Source organism: Zeugodacus cucurbitae, chromosome 3 (genome assembly GCF_028554725.1).
Source record: "Zeugodacus cucurbitae isolate PBARC_wt_2022May chromosome 3, idZeuCucr1.2, whole genome shotgun sequence".
Classification (NCBI taxonomy): Eukaryota; Metazoa; Arthropoda; class Insecta; order Diptera; family Tephritidae; genus Zeugodacus; species Zeugodacus cucurbitae.
The window spans coordinates 46,197,262-46,212,713 of record NC_071668.1 but is presented as its reverse complement, the minus strand read 5'-3'; positions in this window follow the sequence as shown (position 1 = coordinate 46,212,713).

Below are 15,452 nucleotides of genomic sequence, written 5' to 3'. Positions count from 1 at the left end.
TGGAAAATGGGTGTGGCGTCGCCCACTTATGGGTCAAAAACCATATCTCAGGAACTACTCGACCGATTTCAATGAAACTTGGTTTGTTATAGTTTCCTTACATCCCAATGATATGTTGTGAAAATAGGCCAAATCGGTTCACAACCACGCCTACTTCCTATATACCAGAACTTTGAAGACGATCTAAATCGTTTACTTTACAATATGTAAAGTAAGCACTAGTGAAGATCGGTGCCGAAATTTGCACAAATACTTACCATTCTAAAAATCGCCGAAATCGGACCATAGGTTTTCAATAGGTATCGAACATGAGGACCTCGGTCCAACTTTCAATGGACTTAATACAATATATATGACGAATATGTGGGTGAAATTGTGTATTATATAATATTAATAAAGTTAAATAAATAAATTGCGAGAGTATAAATTATTCGGTTACAGCCGAACTTAGCCCTTCCTTACTTGTTTTCTACTAAATTTTACCAATTATACACGGTTTTGAGAATTATAGAAAACATGTCTGATAGCTCTCTAACATGTTTACCCAATAGGTGATTATAGGGCAATAGTTGGATCACTTCAAACGTCAAGGGCCCAATTATGCATACTTGGCATAGCATTGCATGAGTACTGACACATAAAGAATCTGTTGAATAGGTTTTGCATGTATTTGGTTACCGAACACATAACACGACTTGGAAGTCTATTGATCTTTGAATTGTAAGTTGTGATGACATTTGAGCTGCTCTCAGAGAATATAGAGAAGGTCCAATTGCAGACCAGCGTGTGAATTGTCAAAAACGAACAAAAGCGAGTTTCACCACGGCTGGCTCGGAAGGAGAAATATTAACAGTGATACGTTAGCAGAGCTGAGTATTAAATGAAAAATATGCTCAGAGGTTTACATTGCTATTATAGACGCATGTTAGGCTTTTTGTTTACATGTTGATGCATTTATATGCTTACTATATACAATTGATATGAAGTTCGTTTTGCTGATATTTATGCATGCATCCACAATTGAAAACATTTCAAATGAATTATGCGATTTCAGAGGCATATTTAAACATATTCAAACGGTCCCACATATTTATGTAATGTTTTATAATAATATACATATGTACATACTTTCATAAAAATATGTATATATTTTTATATTAAATATATTTCGTATAACACTAAAATGGACTACATACATATTTCGTAACTTAAACTTGCATATACATATGTACTATGTATATTAAGCATTTATGTATGTACATACATATATTGGTATGTCTCAAGAATAATAGAAGACAAGATTACGACATAGTGACGCGCTCACGACCCTCGAATGGGAATAGACAACAGAAGAATTGTCAAATGGAAAACGGAAATTTAAAACATCTATAAAATGATCCAATATAATAATTTATTATTAAAATTATTTACAATTAAAATTATATATTTTGTTACAAAAAGTTCGCCATTTTGACAACTTTTTTGTTGGTTGGAAAAGTGAAAAAATCCCTTTATATACGACTTTTTTGTACTATTGTTGTTTAATTCCGCCATTGCGAAAATTCAGTGTTGCCTGAATGTTTTCGTTAAAAATTAAATATGTTAGGTTAGGTTAAGTGGCTGTCAAACTACGCACCTAGGCCTTTGGGAGGCCCATTGTGATACCACTGGGACTGAGATCCCTCACACTATCGAGTCATCATTGAACCACCCTGTGGTCCTGATAAAGTGAAAAAGTTCACACAATTTGACATGAGCAACTTCGCCCACATCTTCGAGAAAACCGCGTCCAATAGTTCCGATTCTTTTTCTGTACAGAGCCTTGCATCCACCCCCTTGTCCCGTTAACACCCCTACAAGGGTTCTTATTTCATTCTTCTTAAATTTCAATAAGCGACAAGTACAGCTCTATTCCACTCTGGCCACGTTTGTCTGCTTACGGAGCAAGTCGTTACTTGTTTCCATTGTGATTAAGCCGCATCTACTGCATGTTTATCGATTAAGTATTTGCAGGTTGGGATGGGGTCATATGTACATAGAAGTTCAAGCAAGTGAGGAAAGTTTCTGATTGTCATTCACTTGGGAGTGGCCAGGATGGATTCTTTTGCATATGACTCAAGCATCTCACGACCGCCGGTTTTAGACCAAGTATCCTCTGTATATATATATCTGCGGTTGTGCGTAGGGTTTGGGACCCACCTCATAAAAACGAATAACCAATGAATAAGAAGCAGCAGCCTCGGATAAAGGAGCGCAAATTTGGTGTTGGATTTGTGGTGGGAGAGAGACTCCGTCGCCGAGTTCTGGCCTTCACCCCGGTGAATGAACGTCTTGCCACAATCCGCATAAAAGCGAGGTTCATCAACATATCGTTGATTTGCGCCCACGCCCCAACGGAAGAGAAGGACGATGTGATCAAAGACGCTTTCTATGAGCGCCTATAACGCACCTACGAGCGCTGCCCCCGCCACGATGTCAAGATCGTGCTTAGCGCTTTTTACGCCAGGGTGGGTAAAGAAGGTGTCTTTGTCACAACAGTCGGAAAATTTAGCCTCCATGACAAAACATCGCCAAACGGCCTGAGGCTGATCGACTTCACTGGGGCCCAAAAAATGGTTGTATGTAGTACCAGATTCCAGTACAAGAAAATTCATCAAGCAACGTGGCTGTCCCCTGATCGAAACACGCGCAATCAAATCGATCACGTTGTAATAGACGGAAGACATGTCTCCAGTGTTTTAGATGTGCGTATGCTCCGAGGACCAAACATTGACTCTTACCATTATCTAGTAGCAGAAAAGACACGCACTCGCCTCTGTGCAGCAAAGAACGCCCGTCAATAAACACAATGAATGCATTTGCAGACGGCCGAAATGCCTGAGTATGAAAAGCTTGAAAAGCTGGACGACATGGGTAACGCTCGAAAATTTTATGAAAAGATGAGGCGATTTACAGAAGGTTTCAAGACCGGAGCATTATCATGTAGGGACCGAGGAGGTAATCTGGTAACGGATGTCCAGAGCATACTGGGATTATGGAGGGAACACTTCTCCGACCTGCTGAATGACAGTGAAAGTACAACACCAGGAGATGGCGAACCCGATTCCCCAATCGATGACGATGGAATAGATGTTCCATTACCCGACCATGAAGAAATTCGAATAGTAATTACCCGAGAAAAGACCCGAGAGAGAAGAATCGATACTCACCAACTTTTCATCGATATCGATTTTAAAGCTGCCTTCGACAGCACGAAAAGGAGTTGCCTCTATGCCGCGTTGTCTGAATTCGGTATCCCCTCAAAACTAATACGGTTATGTAAACTGACGTTGAGCAACACCGAAAGTGCGATACCAAACGAGGTTTCAGACAAGGTGACTCACTATCGTGCGACTTCTTCACTCTATTGCTGGAAAAAATAATACGAGCTGCAGAGCTAAATAGAGAAGGTACAATCTTCTATAAGAGTGTACAGCTGCTGGCGTACGCCGATGATATTGATATCATCGCAAGCAACAATCGCGACGTTTGTTCTGCTTTTTCGAGACTTGATAAGGAAGCGAAGCGTATGGGTCTGGTGGTGAATGAGGACAAGACGAAATATCTCCTGTCATCAAACAAACATAACTTTGAAGTTGTAGATAATTTCGTTTATCTGGGAATCAGCATTAACAACACCAACAATGTCAGCCTCGAAATCCAACGCAGAATCACTCTTGCGAACAGGTGCTACTTTAGACTGAGTAGGCAATTGAAAAGTAAAGTCCACTATCGACGAACCAAAATCAAACACTATAAGTCGATCATTATTCCCGTCCTGATGTATGGCGCTGAAGCGTGGACGATGACAACATCCGATGAGACGACTCTTGGGGTTTTCGAGAGAGAAGTTATGCGCAAGATTTATGGTCCTCTAAACATTGGCAACGGCGAATACCGCAGACGATGGAACGATGAGCTGTACGATATATACGACGACATTGACATAGTTCGGCGAATAAAAAGACAGCGGCTACGCTGGCTAGGTCATGTTGTACGGATGGAAGAAGACACTCCAGCTCTGAAAGTGTTCGATGTAGTACCCGCTGGAGGAAGCCGCGAAAGAGGACGACCACTCCGATGGAAGGATCAAGTGGAAAGTGACCTGGCTTCACTTGATGTTTCCAGTTGGCGCCAAAAAGCAAAAGGGAGAAACGAGTGGCGCGCTCTGGTGGATTCGGCTATAATCGCTTAAAGCGGTTCCTACGCCAAATATATATATATATACATATTTGCAGGTTGCCAGAGGTATGTATATAGATTGCCTCTTTATCGGCTTCCAACTGCAGTGTGGGGCCCAATCTGGCTTGTTCATCTGCCACACAGTTCCCAGGGATGTCACTATGTCCTGGGACCCATTGCAGGTGTATCGTGAAATATGACGTCATTGTCAATAATAAATCCAAGCATTCTTTCACTATCTTAGAAGATATTCTATCAAACTTTAATGATTTTAAAGCCGCTTGACTATCCGAGAATATGAATATTTGTCTGGTCGCTAACACTCTTTTTGACAGAACGAGAAGGCTTTCTTTAATTGCAGTGATTTCTGCTTGGAACACACTGCAATGATCCGGTAGCCGGAAGGCGATTCTAGTATCTAGTTTCTCTGAGAATACCCCCACCTCCAACTTGTTTGTAGTTTTGACCCGTCCGTGTAGATACTTATCACTGAATCTTTGTCCACTTTTCCCATATCCCACTCCTCTCTAGAGGGGAATGATATATGTAGCTCAGATTTTAGATTCATTTCTATAGGATTGCGAAAATCCGTCCTATTTGGTAGAAATGGGAACTTGCCGAGTATACTAGAATGTCCCCTATTGCAGTTTTGCAGTAGTGAAGATTCTCTCAGTCTAACTGCCGATTTCGCCGCCTGCTGCTTACAGAATATGTCTATAGAGTAGGTGCAGTATAACATCTAATGCCTGGGTCGGCGTTGTTCTGAGAGCTCCACTGATACATATACATGCCGCTCTTTGTAGGCTTCCCATGCTCTTTACTGCGTACTTCTTGTCGATTATTGGCCACCAGACCAATGTACCGTATGTTATAATCGGCCTTACCACAGCTGTGTAGAGCCAATGCGATACGCGGGGTGTTAGTCCCCATTTGGTCCGACCATCCTTTTACAGGTGTATAAGGCCAAAGCCGCCTTTCTTGCCCTAGCTCCCAAGTTTGGTTTCCATGATAGCTTCCTATCTAAAATTAGTCTCAGATAGCTTGCTTTCTCACTTATTGTTAGTGATGTGTCATTTATTGAAGGTGTGAACTCTGGATTCTTGTGTTTCCTAGTAAACAGCACTATCTCAGTTTTACTTGCGTTTAGGCTTAATCCACAGGATTTAGCCCATCAAGTTAACTCATTTAATCTTGTTTGCATTAATTCCGCGAGGATACTTGGAAATTTTCCCCTAATTGAAACCGTAAGGAAGGGCTAAGTTCGGGTGTATCCGAACATTTTATACTCTCGCAATTTATTTATTTAATTTAATTAATAAACACAACATTTGACCCATATATTCGTCAAATATGTGATAAAAAGTCCATTGAAAGAAAACCTAATATTAGATATATGGTGAATTTATGACCCGATTTCACGTATTTTAGGTACTGAGACATATTATTAACGGAAAGATATTCCCTTCGAATTTCTTCAAAATACCTGAGAGATTTTTCGGTTCGACACATGGGCCCTTGAAAATTTATGGTCGATTTCGACGATTTGTAGAGGGGCGATGCCACACTATAAATGTAGTATTTGTCCCAAGTTCTATTCCGATATCTTCACTAGTGCTTACTTGCTTTTACTATATTGCTTTTACTATATTGTAAAGTAAACGACACAGATCGTCTTCAAAGTTCTGGTATATAGGAAGTAGGTGTGGTTGTGAACCGACCTGGCCTATTTTCGCAACATTTCATTGGGATGCAAGGGAAATATTACAAACCGAATTTCATTGAAATTGATCGAGTAATTTTGTAGATATGGTTTTTGACCTAGTGGGCGGAACCACGCCCATTTAAAATTTTGTATACCATTTTGAGGGCTGCTCTACTGTACCTCTTTATAATGAAATTTAAGTTTTCTTTTGGGTTTCCTTACGGAATTAAGGCATTTTTAGTAGTTTTCAACGTAACCTTTGTATAGGAGGTGGGTGTGGTTATAATCCAATTTCCTCCATTTTTGGACTATATAAGGAAATACCCTAAAAACGACTCCCGAGAGTTTAGTTGATATAGTTTTAGTAGTTTACGAGATATGTACAAAAAACTTAGTAGTGGCCACGCCCACTTCTCCAAAAAATTACGACGAAATATGCCCCTTCATATTTCCATAGTTTTATTTATGGCTTAGTTATGGCATTTTATGTGTTTTCAGTTTTCTCTATTTTGTGGGCGTGGCGGTGGGCCGATTTTGCCCATCTACGAGAGCAACCTTCATATGGTGCCAAAAAATAAGTGTGCCAAGTTTCATCAAGATATCTTAATTTTTACTCAAGTTACAGCTTGCACAGACGGACGGACGGACAGACAGACATCCGGATTTGAACTCCACTCTTAACCCCGATCACTTTGGTATATATAACCCTATATCTAACTCGTTTAGTTTTGGGTATTACAAACAACCATTATGTGAACAAAACTATAATATTCTCTTAGCAACTTTGTTGCGAGAGTATAAAAACTTGGTTTTGTAGGTAAATCTGCACTTCTGGCAACACTACCACAAACCATAATAATAAACAGCTGAAGTTGGAGCTCTCTGTGCGCTGTGTGAAGTATATTTGCACTTTTTCTGTATAAATTTCCTTTGGATTCTAATATTGAATTCGCATGGTGAATATCTTGAAATTACTCTGTAAGGCGTTACGAATAGAAATGCGTTACGAAAGAGAATCGCGTTGCGAAGGGAAATCGGTACTCTGTAAAACTTTCGAATTGTAGAAAATATTGAAATGTCCTATTTATACTCTCGCAACAAAGTTGCTAGAGAGAGTATTATAGTTTTGTTCACATAACGGTTATTTGTGTCACCAAGAAATAAAGGAGTTAGATATGGGGTTATATATATATAAATGATCAGGATGACGAGTGGAGTTGAAATCCGGAGGTCTGTCCGTCAGTCTGTCCGTGCAAGCGATAACTTGAGTAAACATTAAGATATCTTAATGAAATTTGGAACACACATTCCTTGGCACCCTGAGGAGGTTGCTTTCGAAGATGGGCAAAATCGGTCCACTGCCACCTGGGCTTGACCCCGCTCCCTAATCGGTTATTTGTATATATCTCGTAAACCAATGAAGCTATATACAAAATGGAAAATGGGCGTGGCGTCGCCCACTTATGGGTCAAAAACCATATCTCAGGAACAACTCGACAGATTTCTATATTAATATATTCGGTATATAATATTTTCTTGACACCCTGATGACAAAAAATGGTCGAAATAGGTTCACAACCACGACTACTTCCCATATAACGCAATTTTAAATTCCATCTGATGAAGATAGCAGAATAAAACTTTACACAAATATCATCTCTGGCTTCATTTGTGAATAAAATTGTCGAAAACGGACTATAACTTTTCAAGGCCCCAGATATCGAACATGTTGAACTCACCGCCTAAAGGTAAATTTTAACCGAAAATATGGGTAAATCTGTTAGATAATTTAATGCAATTCAGAGGAAATTGTTTTTTTCTAATAGTGTTGTGTTCCAAAAATTATTAAAATCGGGTGATAACATCTCCTAGCTCCCATACACCTAATTATAGTTTTTTCAAAAATACGGTGGGACTATTCCGCATATATGTATTTGTTAATATGTGAGATATCTTAGCAAAATTAAGTGAGCGTATAGTCTTGGATATAGTGCACCTTGCTGGTGAAAATGAATGAACTCGGTTCAGGAATTACCTCAGCTCTCATATACTATATATGACGATTTTCGTTATTTTATTAACCTTTATGCCTAATTTATGGGTAAATTTGTGTGTTATGTAAATAAAATTTCTTCTATAAATTGCGAGAGTATAAAATGTTCGGTTACTTCCGAACTTAGCCTTCCTTACGTTTTATACTCTCGCAATTTATTTATTAAACTTAATTTATATAATATAATACACAATTTGACCCACATATTCGTTATATATATTGTATAAAGTCCATTGAAAGTTGGAAATCCTAATATTAGGTTAGAAGCACGGATCGATATATGGGGCCTTCAAAACCTATTTTCCGATTTTGGCGATTTTTAGAATGGTGCTGCCACATTATAAACGTAGTATTTGTGCAAAGTTCTGCACCGATATCTTCACTAGTGCTTACTTTATATATTGTAAAGTAAAGGATTCAGATCGTCTTCAAAGTTCTGGTATATAGGAAGTAGGCGTGGTTGTGAACCAATTTGGCCTATTTTCACAACTTATCATTGGGATGTAAGGAAACTATTACAAACCAAGTTTCATTGAAATCGGTGGAGTAGTTCCTGGGTTATGGTTTTTGACCCATAAGTGGGGATGCAACGCCCATTTTCCATTTTGTAAAAAAATCTAAGCGCAGCTTCCATCTGCCATTTCTTATGTGAGTTAACTCACGTTTAGTAATTTTAAACCTAACCTTTGTATGGGAGGTGCTCGTGGTTAATATCCGATTTCAACTATTTTCATGGTGTGTGGGGGGTACGTCTGCATCTCGACTGCAGAGAGTTTGTTTTATATAGCTTCATTGGTTTGCGAGATATATACAAATAACCGATTTGGATGCGGGGCCACGCCCAATTCCCCAAAAAAATTACATCCAAATATGCCCCTTCCTAGTGCGTTCCTTTATTCCAAATTTGACTGTTGTAACTTTATTTATGACACGTTATGTGTTTTCGGTTTTTACAATTTGTGTACCTGCAGTTGCAGCTGAATGTTTTTTATCAAGCAGGGAACTTAAAAATGTTTCTTCGAGACTATATCTTATTGTAGTCCCAAATTGACAAATGTTAAAATCTCCAGCGATTATTAGTGTTAGTTAGTTAGTTATTAGAGAGGACTTACATAATAAAGATGCCTACTCAGTCCAAAGTAGCACATGTTGGCAAGAGTGATTCTGCGCTGGAATGCTGGAATGCTGGTTCCCAGGTATAGAAAACTATCTACTTCAAAGTTATGACTGTCAACAGTGACGTGTGAGCCAAGACGCGAGTGCGCTGACTGTTTGTTTGATGACAGGAGATATTTCGTCTTGTGCTCATTCACATCCAGACCCATTCGCTTCGCTTCCTTATCCAGGCGGGAAAAAGCAGAACTAACGCGGTTGTTGCTCATGATATCAAAGAATAGTTTATAGTTCTTAAATATTGAAGTCTATTTATTTTATAAAGAGAACGGCAGCCAACAACGGCCAGCAACAAACACGAACGCATCAACAAATAAGCAGGTACCTGCAAGCGAGCAGACAGCGAAGAAAAGTATAACGCAGGGTGAGAATGCACAAATCAAAAAAGGTCCATCTGTTCAGATTGGCATTGACCGCTACGTCAATATTAAAAGGAAATTAAGTCCTGTGAAGTCAGCGGTCAATCCTAAAAAATTTCAAGGCGGCACGCCAACCAAGAATAAACCTGACGTTTTAAGTGGCAACAGATTTGCGGTACTTAGCAATGGTTCTGACGATGATGCGAAGGGTACCACCACAGTCGCGTATGCCAAACCGCCCCCAATATATTTGCGCGAGCGTAGCTCAAATACTCTTGTTGCTAAATTAAGCGAAATTGTAGGTACAAAAAACTTTCATATAGTGTCTTTAAAAAAAGGCAATATAGATAAAACGAAAATACAGACATACACTGAGAAAAGTTTTATGGATGTTGTAAAGTTTTTGTCGGATAAAAACAAAAATTATTATTCCTATCAGTTGAAGAGCTCAAAGGGCCTAGCTGTAGTAATTAAAGGTATAGAGTCATCTGTAGACTCTAGTGAAATCAAAGAAGCTCTTGAAGAATGTGGCTTCGAAGTTAAAACTGTCGTAAAAATCTTTAACAGAAACAAAGTACCACAACCAATGTTTAGAATTGAATTGATGCCGAATTCTAACCAGCTTAAAAAGAACGAAGTGCTTCCAATATATAATTTAAAATATTTGCTGCACCGTAGAGTAACCGTAGAAGAACCACACAAAAGAAACGGTCCGGTACAATGCACCAACTGCCAAGAGTATGGGCATACCAAATCTTATTGCACTCTACGCAGTGTTTGTGTGGTATGTGGGGATTTACATCCCACTTCAAAATGTATCCTCAAGAAAGAGGATTTAAACAAAAAATGCAGCAACTGTGGAGGAAGTCACACTGCCAACTACAGGGGTTGTCCTGTTTATAAAGATTTGAAATCAAAGTTGTCACAGGGAATTCAAGCAAGACGTAACCAAATGTTACATACTCCCCGTACTGACATTATAGATATCACAGACCGACCATATTCCGAAATCTAGTAATATTAAAAATAATACTGTACAAGGGAGCTATGCCAATGTAGTAAAAGGCAACAATGTACAAATGCAACCACCGCAAAGTCCTCCAAATAGTGGTATTGAAACTATGATCATAAATCTTACGCAATGTATGACACAATTTATGTCTACAATGCAAAACATGATCCAAGATTTAATAAAATCACAAAACCAAATGCTGCAAACTTTATTAAGTAAAAAATGAGCATACTAAACATTTGTATATGGAACGCTAACGGTGTTAACCAACATAAACAAGAGATTATTAGATTTCTGTCTGAAAAAAATATAGATGTAATGTTAATATCAGAGACTCTTAATATCTGTACTAATAAAGTTGTGTGAAGAATCCATATTCATTGAGCCAAAGGTGGGTCTAACATCTCACAAAACGAACTGGTTAAAATACAAAAAATATGAGAGTAGCCACATTAATATTTATGTAAAAATAGATACAGAAAGAGATATTGATAAAGGTATAAGAGAATTTAATGATGTAATATCAAATGCAGCTGTCATAGCAACACCAAACATAAGCAATAAACCGATTATCCGCAGAAAAATCACTAATAATGAAATAGAAAAGCTTGTAAATGAAAAAAGGCGAGCTAGACGTGAATGGCAGTTAAATCGCTCCCCTTCTACTCATCTGCAACTAAAATATGCTGTACGAAAACTAAAAACAGCGCTTAAACGTGAGGAAGAATACCTCACTCACAATTATATAAAGAAACTGTGTCCAAATTCAAACAAAGGAAATTCTCTTTGGAAAGCCCAAAAGTCAATGAAGCCTCCAGTCGACTCCAACTTACCTATAAGAGGCTTGGGTGGAAACTGGGCACGAAGTGACGAGGATAAGGCAAATTTTTTCGCAAATCACCTAGAAAAGGTATTTCAACCTAATTGCCCAAAGAACAGCTTTCAGCTGCCAATCATCTCCAATAGCGCTAACGAGTCGCTTGGGTCTATTCAAACGTCATCTTCTGAAATTATTAAAATCATAAAAGAGCTGAATCCTAAAAAGTCGGCAGGACACGATAAAATTACTCCAAAAATGCTAATTGAGTTACCAAATATTGCATTAACAGTACTCTCCTTGCTCTTTAACGCTATTCTCAGTTTCGGGTACTATCGAAGTTCATGGAAAAAGTCGCAGATTATCATGATAGAGAAACCAGGTAAAGACTTGACACAGCCGTCTTCATACAGACCAATCAGTCTTCTACCCTGTCTTTCTAAAATATTTGAAAAAGTGTTACTATCAAACATGTCTCCTTTCCTCCATGAAAATAATGTAATACCAACGCACCAATTCGGTTTTCGTGCAAAACATGGCACTGTAGAACAAGTAAATAGAATTACTAACGAAATCAGAAGGGCGTTCGAGTATAGAGAGTACTGTTCTGCTATATTTCTAGATGTGGCTCAGGCGTTCGATAAAGTGTGGCATGAAGGGCTGTTATATAAGATTAAAAAAAGCTTACCTCTCGAAATGCATAAAACCTTGGAGTCTTATTTAAAAAATAGAAAGTTTACAGTCAAAGTAGGAGACTTCATATCTGAAGAACGACCAATAAGAGCTGGTTGACCTCAGGGCAGTGTTTTAGGGCCAACTCTATACATAATATATACAGCAGACCTTCCAACAGGTAGTATTATTTTGACATCAACTTTTGCGGATGACACAGCTTTAGTGAGCCGAAACAAATGCCCAATTATAGCATCAAAAGTATTAGGAGCGCATTTGATTTTTGTCGAAGAATGGCTAGCAAACTGGCGTATAAATGTAAACGAACAGAAGTGCAAGCAAGTTACATTTTCTCTAAGACCAAAAACGTGCCCGGCAGTTAAAATGAACAATATTTTAATATTTATTCGCAGTCTGTAATTTTAAAACGAGGTGGACAGTATATAGCCGTCAGATTGAGATATTGTTGTAGCTTGTATCTGCGCTGTAGCATGTGGTTCTAAAACGTGGTGGTTTAGCCGATTTCTAACCAATACTGCTGTTCCACCGTGCGCCTTTCCATCTGGATGATTTGTAACATGAAGTCTATATCCCGCTATTAAGAAATTGTTTTTATTTGTTAAATGAGTTTCTGATATCAGCATAACATCTATGTTTTTTTCAGTCAGAAATCGTATTAACTCCAGTTTGTGTTGGTTTACACCGTTGGCATTCCATATACAAATATTTAGTATACTAATTTTTTAGATAATAAGGTTTGTAACATTTGATTTTGAGATTTGATCAAATCTTGGATCATGTTTTGCATCGTAGACATGAATTGTGTCATACATTGAGTCAGATTAAGAATCATATTTTCAATACCTCCACTTGGTGGATTTTGCGGCTGTTGCATTTGCACAGCGTTGCCTTTTACCACATTTGCATAGCTTCCCTGGACAAGGATATCCTTAGAATTACCAGGTTTCGAACTCTGGTCCGTAATTACTACATTTTCGTTACAAGGGATATTCAACATTTGGTTACGACGAGCTTGAATTCCCAGTGACAATTTTGATTTCAAATCTTTATATACAGGGCAGCCCCTGTAGTTAGCAGTATGATTTCCTCCACAGTTACTGCATTTTTTATTTGTATCCTCTTTTTTAAGAGTGCATTTTGATGTTGGGTGCAAATCACCACATACCACACAAACACTGCGTAGAGTGCAATATGATTTGGTATGCCCATACTCTTGGCAGTTAGTGCATTGTACCGGACCATTTCTTTTATGAGGTTCTTCAACGGTAATTCTACGATGGAGTAAATATTTTAAATTGTATATTGGGTGTGTTTCATTCTTTTTTAATGGATTAGAGTTTGGCAACAATTCAATTTTAAACATTGGTTGTGGTACTTTATTTCTATTGAAGATATTTACCACATTTTTAATTCCAAAGCCGCATTCTTCAAGGGCTTCTTTGATATCATTAGATTCTACCGAAGACTCAATGCCTTTTACAACAACAACTAGGCCTTTAGAGCTCTTCAGTTGATAAGAATAATAATTCTTGTTGTTATTTGACAAAAATTTCACTATATCCATAAAACTTTTCTCAGTGTATGATTGTATTTTAGTTTCATCTATCTTGCCTTTTTTCAAAGGCACGATATGAAAATTGTTGGTACCTACAATTTCACTGAGTTTATCAACAAGTGCATTTGAGCTACGCTCACGTAAATATATTGCATCGTCGTCCAAACCATTGCTTAGTATGGCAAATCTGTTGCCATTTAAATTTCCTGGCTTATTTGTATTAAGCGTGGCGGCATTAACCGCCAATGATGATGAAATAATGAAATTTAAGGTTTCTAGCGGTTTTCCTTACTGATTTAAAGCATTTTTAGTAGTTTTCAAGATAACCTTTGTATGGGAGGTGGGCGTGGTTATAATCCGATTTCTTCCATTTTTGGACTGTATAAGGAAATGCTTAACGAAAATGATTCCTAAGAGTTTAGTTGATATAGCTTTTGTAGTTTACGAGATATGTACAAAAAGGTTAGTAGGGGACGGGGTCTCGCCCAATTTTCCAAAAATACATCAAAATATGCCCCTTCCCAGTACGATCCTTCGTACCAAATTTCATAGCTAAATTTATGGCTTAGTTATAACATAGCTCTTTATGTGTTTTGGGTTTTCGCCATTTTGTGGGCGTGTCAGTGGTCCGAAATTAACCTTCTTATGGTGCTAAGAAACACGTATAGCAAGTTTCATTGAGATATCTCCATTTTTACTCTCACACACACTCACACACTCTTTTTATTGCGCGACAGGAAGAACTTTTTGAAACAAACATAGGTCACCGCTTGTTCTTTGCATGCAGCCAGTTGCAAAGAAACGCAATGTTAATAAAAGCATTAATTCGGGAGACATTGCACCGTTTCTACAATGTTTTCCAAAAGAATAACATAATTTTTGATTGGAAGTACACTTACATATACTTACTTCTTAGTTTTGTGCTGACTTTTATTCCTAATAAGCTCCAGGATCATCCATGCAGACTGTTTAGTTAAACGAAATCTGCATCGAAAATCAACTTCATCGTAATACGTGAAACAATTTTTGCGTTCCCTCATAATACGAGGGCGACGATTTATAAATATGTTTATTAAAACCTCGTGTGTTATCTTAATAAAATTACATCAATAAATTGCGAGAGTATAAAATGTTCGGTTGGACCCGAACTTAGCCTTTCCTTATTTGTTACAAGTTGTTTTGGGCTATCGACACAACCTTATACAATTGCAAAGCAACAATGATTACCTTCAAAATATTATTTTTTTGTTTTCTCTTTTTATATTTTTCTTGTCAACTCGAATAAAATTCTGTTATTATTATCTTCCTCCCAATTTTTCCATATTTACTCACTTTCTAATCTTTTTCCGGCTTTCCACGAATATTTCAAGACTAAAATTAGCCAGCTCGGTTTGGCCGTTCTCGTTTTTTTGCGGCACAAACGAACAGCAATTCATTTTTATATTATATTATCAAGCGACAATTTCTTTTAATTCCGCACACAACCATTCAGTAGGGAGCCGACCGCGCGAGTGATCTTAAATCCCTCAGTGCCCGAGTGACGCCTACAACTCTACAACGCATAGTTAGCCGCCGAGCGGCTTTTCAAAATTTTTAACCCGTGATATCTTTTGAATGGAATGTCCTAAGGTACAAATAAAGAGCCTTGTCAAGTAGTGGTACTTTAATTAATTTTTTTTATATAAAATCGTTTATTGTGACAAAACTATAATAGTTAGAGATATGATCGCGACGTTCGACTGCAGAAAGTGTGGTTTCTATAGCTTTATTGGTTTGCGAGATATATACAAATAACTGATTTTGGGGCGGGACCACGCCCACTTTGTGCGGCAATGATATTCGTTAAGATATCTCAATTTTTACTCAA